The following is a 9511-nucleotide window of genomic DNA, read 5'->3' as shown; positions in this document are numbered from 1 at the left end:
GGGGAAGACGGTGTCTGAATCAGCATCCCAGCCTGCCAGTATAGCGTCGCTGGAGGGTGAGCTCGGCTAAAGGGCCCTTTCCCCAAATAGAAGTTTGCAGAGGAGCGAGTGGTGAAGGTGTAAGCTAAAGGATGGTGAAGATTGGTCGTTTGTCTGATTTTGATGTCTCACACCCAGAGAGATGGGAATCCTACATTGCAAGGGTGAAGAATTACTTCAGAGTAAATCAGATTAGAGAAGATGGCTTGAAGGCTGCAACTCTGTTGTGTGTCTGTGGATAGGAAGCTTTTGAAATTGCAGAGAATCTGGTGGCCCCTGCACCTCTGGAGTCAGTAACATATACTGACTTGAAGAAACTGATGAAGGAACACTTCCAGCCAAAGTTGTCTGTTATTGCTTGGAGGCACATGTTTGAGCAAAGGGACCAGAGGCTGGGTGAATCTGCTAAGGATTTTATTGTGGCCTTAAGGTGAGCAGCCAAATCTTTTGAGTTCAAGGATCTGGAAGAGAGGCTGCGAGATTGTTTTGTATGTGGTTTAAGGAACAGAGACTTACAACAGAAGATTTTTGCAAAAGAAGATGTCTCTTTCCAAGATGCTCTACGAGAGGTGACAGCTGAGGAAGCAGCAGGCGGGGCAGTGAAGATCTTACGGCCCACCAGGAGCCCTCCAGAGGCAGCTACCATCCATCAAGAGACGCTCGAGAAGGATCGGAAACGGATCCTGAAGAAGAGGTGGATAGGCTTCACCAGCCAGCTGAAAGGAGGCAGAAGGAACGTCTTGACAAGGCCCCAGCATCTCTTCAATGGTTCGGGTGTGGAGGATGCCACAAGCGAGCTGACTGCAGGTTCCGCTCCGCCATTTGCAGAGTGTGTGGCAGGCAAGGCCACATCGCATCCGTCTGTTTGGGTCGCCAGAAGGTCCAACCTCATGAAGAATTGCATCTGAAAGGTACCAGGGTCCCCAGCCAACATAGGGTGGGTTTCTGCGCATCACGCAGGAGTATTTTGAGAACAGGTACACATAAACCCATCAAGAAGAAACTGTCCATTAACGTAAGGTTGCAAGGGGTTCCTTTATCCATGGAGTTGGACACTAGGTCCGCTCTCTCCATTATTTCTATTAACACATTCAAAAGGATATGCAGCAGCAGTGGCCTTCGAGTTAAACTCAGGCCATCCAATCTAATACTTACAGATTTTCAGAATTCTACGGTGTGTGTTAAGGGGGAGGCCACCCTTAGAGTACAGCATAAGGATTTTGAAGGTCCCCTAGATGTGGTGGTTGTTGGAGGTGAACGCACAAGTCTTATTGGACTTGATTGGTTCGAGGCTCTGGGAATCCAGGTAACTGGGCTGCACCATTTGCAAATGCTGGGCCTGGCAGAAGTCTGCAAAGAGTTTGCAGATGTGTTTAGTTCAGAGCTAGGATCCTACAAGGGGCCTCCAATTTTGCTACGGTTAGACCCTACCATCACACCCATCAGGGTTAAGCCTAGGAGGTACCTTTTGCCCTCAAAGGCAAGATTGATGCTGAGCTGGACAAATTGCTCCAGCAGGGCATTCTCGAACCTGTGGACTCAAGTCCATGGGAAACCCCCATAGTAATGCCTCTAAAGGCTAATGGGGACATACATATATGTGCAGACTACAAGTGCACACTGAATAAGGCGCTGCAACAGCATGCTTGTCCAGTACCTGTAGTAAGTCACATTCTGGCTTCCCTCAAGGGGGGTGCACATTTTTGCGAAGCTTGACCTGGCACAGGCCTATCAACAGCTACCTGTTGATGAGGCAGCTGCAGAGGCCCAGACTATTGTAACTCACTGGGGGGGGTTCAAGGTCAAGAGACTGCAATTTGGGGTAAATGTAGCCCCTGGCATATTCCAAAGTGTCATGGAGAGCACACTTAGGGGTATTCCTGGGGTCTGTCCCTATTTCGATGATGTCCTCATTGCTGGGGAGTCATCTCAAAATTTGGCAGAGAGATTAAGGGCTGTCTTGCTTCGTTTTCGAAAAGCAGGCCTTAAACTAAAGAAGGATAAATGTAAGATAGGAGTCAATCCTACTGACTTCTTAGGATTCAGGATAGATGCTCATGGCATTCACCCTGCTGAAACTAAATTGCAAGCTATTCAGCAGGCCCCAAGCCCTAAATCTAAGAGTGAGCTGCAAGCCTTCTTGGGGCTATTAAATTTTTACCATGCATTTCTCCCACATAAGGCTGCAGTGGCAGAGCCATTACACAGGCTCTTAGACAAGCAGGCTCCTTGGCAGTGGACTAAAGTCTATGACAAGAGCTTCAATGAGGTTAAGGCCTTGCTCACTTCTAATGCTGTTTTAGCACATTTCAATGAGCAACTGCCTGTTTGCATCGCCTGCGATGCATCCCCTTATGGGGTGGGAGTTGTACTTAGCCATCTGAAAGCTGATGGGACTCAGGTCCCTGTGGCCTATTATTCAAGGACTCTGTCTTCTGCAGAGCGTAATTACGCTCAAATTGACAGAGAAGCATTGGCCATAGTGGCTGGCATTAAGAAATTTCATGATTTCTTATATGGCCGCCATTTCACGGTCTATACTGACCATAAGCCTCTGCTAGGTTTGTTTACCACTAACAAACAGACCCCACATATCATTTCTCCTCGTATGCTGAGATGGTCCATTTTCCTGTCAGCATATGACTATACATTAGTTCACAAACCAGGAAAAGAAATGGGTCATGCAGATGGCCTGAGCAGATTACCCCTGAATCAATTGGAGCCAGATCCTGCTCCAGCTATTAATATTCTGTCCATTCAGGAATTGCCTGAGGCTCCCCTCAATGCTAGGGATGTGGCTGCAGAAACTGCCACTGATCACACGCTTACACGCGTGCTGACATGGGTGTTGTCAGGATGGCCTGACAAGTGCCCAGATACTGAGTTCCAAAGCTTCTGGCTCAAGAAGCATGAGTTTTCCACTTTCAAGGGTTGCCTGTTATGGGGTAGCAGGGTAGTGATCCCAGCCTCATTGAGGTCTAGAATCTTGATCTCTCTGCATGAGGGACATCCTGGCATAGTCAGGATGAAAGCGCTTGCGCGCAGCCATCTTTGGTAGCCTGGGCTCAATAAAGCCATCGAGGCCCAGGTGCACGGGTGCCAAGTGTGCCAACAGTCTCGGCCTGAAATGCCTCAAGCCCCAGTACATAGGTGGGAGGAAACTCAAACCCCATGGTCTAGGGTGTATATAGATTACGCTGGGCCCTTTCAGGGGCAATTCTTCCTGGTTGTTGTTGACAGCCATTCCAAGTGGCTAGAGGTTGTTCCTGTTTCCTCCACTACTACTGCCAGGACCATCCAGGTGTTGGGAGGAATTTTTGCATCACACGGTCTTCCAGATGTTCTGGTTTCAGATAATGGCCCTCAATTTACCTCTTCTGAGTTGCAGACTTTTCTCCAGGCTAACCTGATCCGCCATGCAACTTCGGCTCCCTTTCATTCATCTTCCAACGGATTGGCAGAAAGAATGGTGCGCACTACCAAAGATGCCCTCAAGAAACTGACTTACGGTAACTGGCATCACAGGTTAGCAGATTTCCTTCTTGCACATCGCACCACACCATGCACTGCCACAGGGAAGAGCCCTGCTGAACTCCGCTGGGGTTGCCGCCTCATCACTAAACTGGACAGGTTGCCGCCTCATCACTAAACTGGACCGGGTGGCTTCACAGGTGTCACAACCGCGGGCACCTAGGAGACTCCAAGTGGGTGATCCGGTCTGGGCACGAAACTATGGGCCTGGTCATCTCTGGGTCGCAGCTGTGGTCTGCAAGGTCTCTGGGCTGTTGTCATACAAAGTTGCCTTGGGAGACGGCTGCGTTCTTCACAGACACATAGACCAACTGCGTTTGAGACTGGACTCTCATCCTTCCGCGCCTGGCTCTGCTCTGGGGGGGGGGGAGAGAAGGACTATAACATGCATTCTGAGGCTCAGTCTCACAGCCCTAACAGGCCATCACTAGCCGCTACCGAGGCTATTTGGGATTCATCCCAAGGTTCTGCAAGTGCTCCTAACAGGAATTCACAGGATAGGAGGTCATCCCACACATCCATAATCACTCCAGACAGGGAGACTGACCGGGAGTATCCACACAAATCACAAGCAGCAAGAGAGAAAGAATTCCAGCAGGGGCGCTTGCCCAGTTCCGCAATTGCTCCCAAAAGCAGGTCACCAGCAAAGGGGGTTGCCATGGAGCTGATCCTGACTCTGGCATCTTGGGTAAATGCTTGGGGGCCACCGAGTACTGGGGCACTTCCGCGACCCAGCACTCTCCATCTGCTGGCCTTGGATTCAAGGGACAGTGTTCCCAAGAAGGGTCCATTGTGGACCCTGGAACTTCCACCCCTCCAAGGTATGCTGGCTTGGACTTAGAGGGCCCAGCCAGCCAGCAGATGGGCAGATCAACCGGGTATTTGGGGCAGCAAAGTCCTGGCCTGCCTAGCCTGGTAGGCGAGCAGGTAGGCCAGGCACCCGCACCAGGGTCACCTGGAAATTTTGGGCAGCAATGCCCTGGCCTACCTAGCTTGATAGGTGAGCAGGTGGGCCAGGCAATCTATCCTGGCCATAGAAGGTCACAGCGGGCCAAGTGCCCACCCAAACATCTCAGAGAATTTGTGAAGTTGCTGTCAACTCAAAAGGGTTCTTTTCAGGAGGCCCCTGAACAACGGGAGTACTCGTAATAGATTATTATGTAGTATTTTTGATTTCGGCTACATTCATTGTATTACTAGGAGTGAAGGGGGTTTGTCTTAGGGCAGACTCGAGTAGTCCACATTCCTTGCATTTGATTGCTGAACTGTATGACACTCTTCCATTACATGGTGCACATATGTGCACGTAAGGTATGTTCCATCTAGGGGGGAGGGGTGTTGTGTCCGGAGCCTGCAGAAGCAGGCTTGGGACGTTGCATGGGTCCCGGGCATTCCAAAGCTGCCCGGGACCAGACTGAGCGGCGCCAGCATTGTGTGCATGCTCAAGGCGTTGGCTGCCCGGGACCAGACAGAGCGGCACCAGCCTTGTGCGCATGCGCAGGGTGCGAAAATGCTCTGTTACTTTGTTTGCCATTGTCCGGTTCTCCGGACACATAAAAAGAGGCCTGTGTGCCATTTGTTGTTGTTTGGTGTTGTAGTAAGAAGAATAAAGAGCTGTTCAAGTGCACCATGTGTATTCATCATGCGCCCGCAAACGAAGGATTTAACAGTATGGAAAATTAAAACCTTAGTTATTATAGGGTAGCCTATAATCTTAAAAAGAAAGAAATCTCTCTTTTTCTTAATTCTCTCTCCCCCTCCCTCCCAACATACTGGTTCTTAAAGGATTGGAAAGAAATGAACAGAGTTTCAGCTGATGCCCAAGAGGTATGCTTTGGTAACTGATAAACATGTCTCAGCTTGTTTTAAAATTGCCTGTTGCAGTTCTGTTAATATATATACTCACTGTATTTGTTACTTTAATCATTACACGTATCATCATCAGTTGAGAACATATGGAATAAAAGGAATATACAATCTCCAAGTATATTCTGTTCTATCTTGCCTGTTTCAGGGTTGAGGACAACCTTGAATAGGGCAAAATGGGGGCAATTTCCTTCAGACGCAAACATTAAAGGCGATCCCATCCAAAATATGAAACAGTATTTGAGATGATCAGCTGGATCAATATTTTAAATTCAAGATAGCATAAAGTTACTTTTTCAGCACTGTCAAAAATTCGGATAGTTGCTAAACAGGGCAGTTGTTAAGTGAAGACTATCTGTACAGGTATTTAGTTAGAGTATAACTTCAACAGTTATTGTAATAATTTGTGATTCCCTTCATACTCATATTGATTCAACTGGAAAAAAGTGCTTCAGCATTGGAGGCAATGGACCAAATGTCTGGGGCTCACAGAAACATTCTCTGTCAGCTGTTCTTCCCTGAATTTGTTAGAGAACAGCCCTACTGAGAACCAATGCAAAATAAAATAATTGGTGGGACCCATAGCTCAAACAAGAGACTAAGTGAACACAATCTAAGTGTGTTAAATTCCAGAGGCCTAGAAGTAGCCTTTGACCTATGGTTGCAGTGTTTTTGCTATTCTGCAATTGATATAGATAATTTTTAACCCCAGTTATCAGTCAGTTTAACTCTGAAGCTTTATTTAAGGGCAAACTTTGTTCTGGAGTCTCCCTTGAACCCATGTAATCTACCTGGCATCTAATTTCCCCCTTCATTCTTGCAAAATAATTAAATCATTGGATTCACATAGTAAAGTTGCACTATCATTGCACTATCGCTGCATTTAGGCAAAGTTATATGTTGTTTTCCAGCTACTTACATATCTTTCAAAAACACAGCATATCTATCAGACATAAAGGTAATGAACACTTAAGTTTTAATTAAAACTACAATTTACCTGACAATGGAAAATGAAGAGAAAAGAAAAGACACAGCTCTAAAATAATCTTGGAGCTTTGCAAACATTGATGGGTTTTTTTTGTGCCTTCAAGTCAGATTTTTTTTTGGGGGGGGGGAGTTCAAATACAGAGAATGTTACCATTTCTGCTTCAGCACAAATGGAATTTCAGGACACAGGAAGTACTGAATGTTGTCAGGAAGTGCACCTATGAAGAATATTCTTTGGTGTCATCTTACAGGGGTCTTCAACCTTGACAACTTAAGACTTGTGGACTTCAGTTCCCAGAATTCCTCAGCCAATTCTGGGTCAGCAAACGCTTCGCTACCACTGCCTAAGGATTTTAACAGATTACAGACATCCTTGAATTGTTAAATTTTAGAAGGGTCATCCTGCTTCCGAACTGCATTCATGTATTTATCCCACCTTGAAAGGTGGAAAGAAGTCTGGAATTGGAACATTCCCCCTAAAACACACCAATATGCCAAATATGCAAGCTGGGACTAATAGAAGCACCTTTTAAACTTCTCAGTAGACTAAGTGAAATGTCAGACCTCAGGGGAAAAGGTAGGGTCCTAGCAGACCACAAACTGGAGATCTCAGAATTTTCATGTCCTATCAAGCCCCCAATTAACTGTATAACCGTTAGGAAGATTCATATGATGAAGTTGAGGAAGTACGGTATTTGTTGGCGTTCCAAATTTAATGGTGCTGATTCTTTAGCACCGCATGCCCTACTGATCATAAGAGGGATGTAGGTTTAGATAGAAATTGTCTCTGCCTGTCCTTTAGCTAAGTCATTTCCATTTGTTTCCATCAGTGCTTCCAGACACTTGTGCACATAATATATGCTCCCAGACCCGCTTCCTGGTAGGATGCTACCACCAAGTACTAGATTTAACTTTTCCCTATACTTTCAGTTATAATAACTTGCTTTATTAGTCCTTGATCAGGTAAAACCCTTGCTCTATCAACACACATGCCCACACAGAATGCCTCCAAGAGTAATCTGTGGCTGGCAGAAATCCACTAAAATGAGTGCACAAATGCTCTCTGGGCATACAGGTGGATAAAATTATTTGTCAACAGGTTGGGTCTCGCACATGAGTGAACAGCTGGTAAAATGATGAAACAAGTAGCTGTTGATTCATTAAGCCAGGGTTCTCCAATCTGATGTTTTCCAGATCTGATGATTGTGCTAGCCAGGATCCTTATGGAATCATCTGAGCTTTCAAAAAAGATTTCCCTATTGTTCTTCTATAATTACTCTGGCACTTAAGCCTGGTTCTAGATGGACTTGGGCTTTTTACCTGAAAGTTGAAAGGATTAACCATTTTCTTTATTGGAAGACTTGATTCACATATTTTGCTACATCATGGTGTATTTGCAAAAGCCACAGTTAGATTTGTATAACATGTTAAGCCATAATCAATAATGTATCAATCACAGTGGCTAAGTTCATGCAACGCATTATAACCAAATAAACCCAATCACATTATTGTAATGTGAAAATATAGCATATGCAGATTTCAGACAGATATGTATCTGGTTTGGGATGATATGTAGGGAAACTGTGCCTTGCAGGTATCACTTTAGGCATTTTATGGTAAAGGTGGAAAGTTCAAAATGGCGCCGCCAAATTTCAAACCAAGATTAAAAAATCAAATCTGATCTGATTTGATTTCAGAATGGTATCTGTTATGTCCTGAGCCTGTGCAAGCAGGCTCGGGGCATTGCAAACGGTCCCGGGCAGGTGCAAGCTGCCCGGGACCAGACAGGCTGTCGCCAGTACTTGTGCGCATGCGCAAGTGCTGGCATGCCAAAAGTTGCAAATTGACCTGGGAAAGGCCTATAAAAGAGGCCGAGAGTTTTGGGCATTGTCGGCGTTTTCTAACTGTAAGCTGAACTAAAGAATAAAGAGTTCCTGAGAACTACAACTGTGTCTTGCCATTTCGCGAAGGACGCAACACTGGCGACGAGGATGGGATTGCCTTACATCAACAAAAAGGTGTAAGCTTACCCGAGTGAGTCCTGAGCGGCAGGAACGGCGTTGACTCGGCAGCTACCCGCCAATCCAGCGTGCATTCGGGGGTAGGCTGGCTGATAGACCCTTCCTTCTACAAAAATGGCAAAAATTGGAAGGCTTTCGGAATTCGACGTCTCACATCCAGAGTGGTGGGAGTCCTACGTAGCCAGGGTGGAAAACTACCTCAAGGTGAACCAAGTGAGGGAAGATAGCTTGAAGGTTGCCACCCTGCTGTGCGTTTGCGGTCAAGACGCATTCGAAATCGCTGAGAACCTTGTAGCACCTATTCCTCTAGAGTCTGTCAGCTACGCAGATCTAAAGAAGCTACTGAAGGAGCACTTCCAGCCTAAGATGTCCGTCATCGCGTGGCGCCACACCTTCGAGCAGAGGGATCAACGACCCGGAGAATCGGCCAAGGAGTACATCGCTTCATTGAGGAAAGCCGCCAAACATTGCGAGTTCAAGGACCTCGAAGAACGACTGAGGGACAGATTCGTATGTGGGCTAAGGCATCGAGAGTTACAACAGAGACTTTTTGCTAAGGAGGACTTGTCTTTCCAAGATGCCTTGAGAGAGGTCACCGCAGAAGAAGCAGCGGGCGGCGCCATCAAGAACATGCGGCCGATCAGGAACAGTCCAGATGCTGCATCCATGCACCAGGAAGAAGTCCAAAGAAACTCTGAGGAGGATCCGGATGAGGAAGTTGACGTCTCCACCCCACAAAGGAAGGGAAACAAAAAGGAAGCTCTTCAGCTCTCCCCAAGTGCATCGGCTGTGGAGGTCGCCACAAGAGAACCGACTGCAAGTTCCGCTCCGCTATCTGCAGGGCGTGCGGAAAACAAGGACACATTGCAGCTGTGTGCCTGGGCCGTCAGAAGGTACAACCTCAGGAAGAATTGCGCCTGAAAGGTACCAGGGTTCCCAGCCAGAATAGGGTGGGGTTTTGCGCTTCGCGAAGAAGCATCTATAGGACAGGCACACACAAGCCCATTAAGAAAAAGCTGTCACTTAAGGTGAAGCTACAAGGGGTTCCATTAACTATGGAACTGGAC

This window comes from Crotalus tigris, unplaced genomic scaffold (assembly GCF_016545835.1).
Source record: "Crotalus tigris isolate CLP2741 ecotype Arizona unplaced genomic scaffold, ASM1654583v1 scf7180000020184.803716, whole genome shotgun sequence".
In the NCBI taxonomy this organism is placed as follows: domain Eukaryota; kingdom Metazoa; phylum Chordata; class Lepidosauria; order Squamata; family Viperidae; genus Crotalus; species Crotalus tigris.
This window is presented reverse-complemented; position numbering follows the sequence as displayed.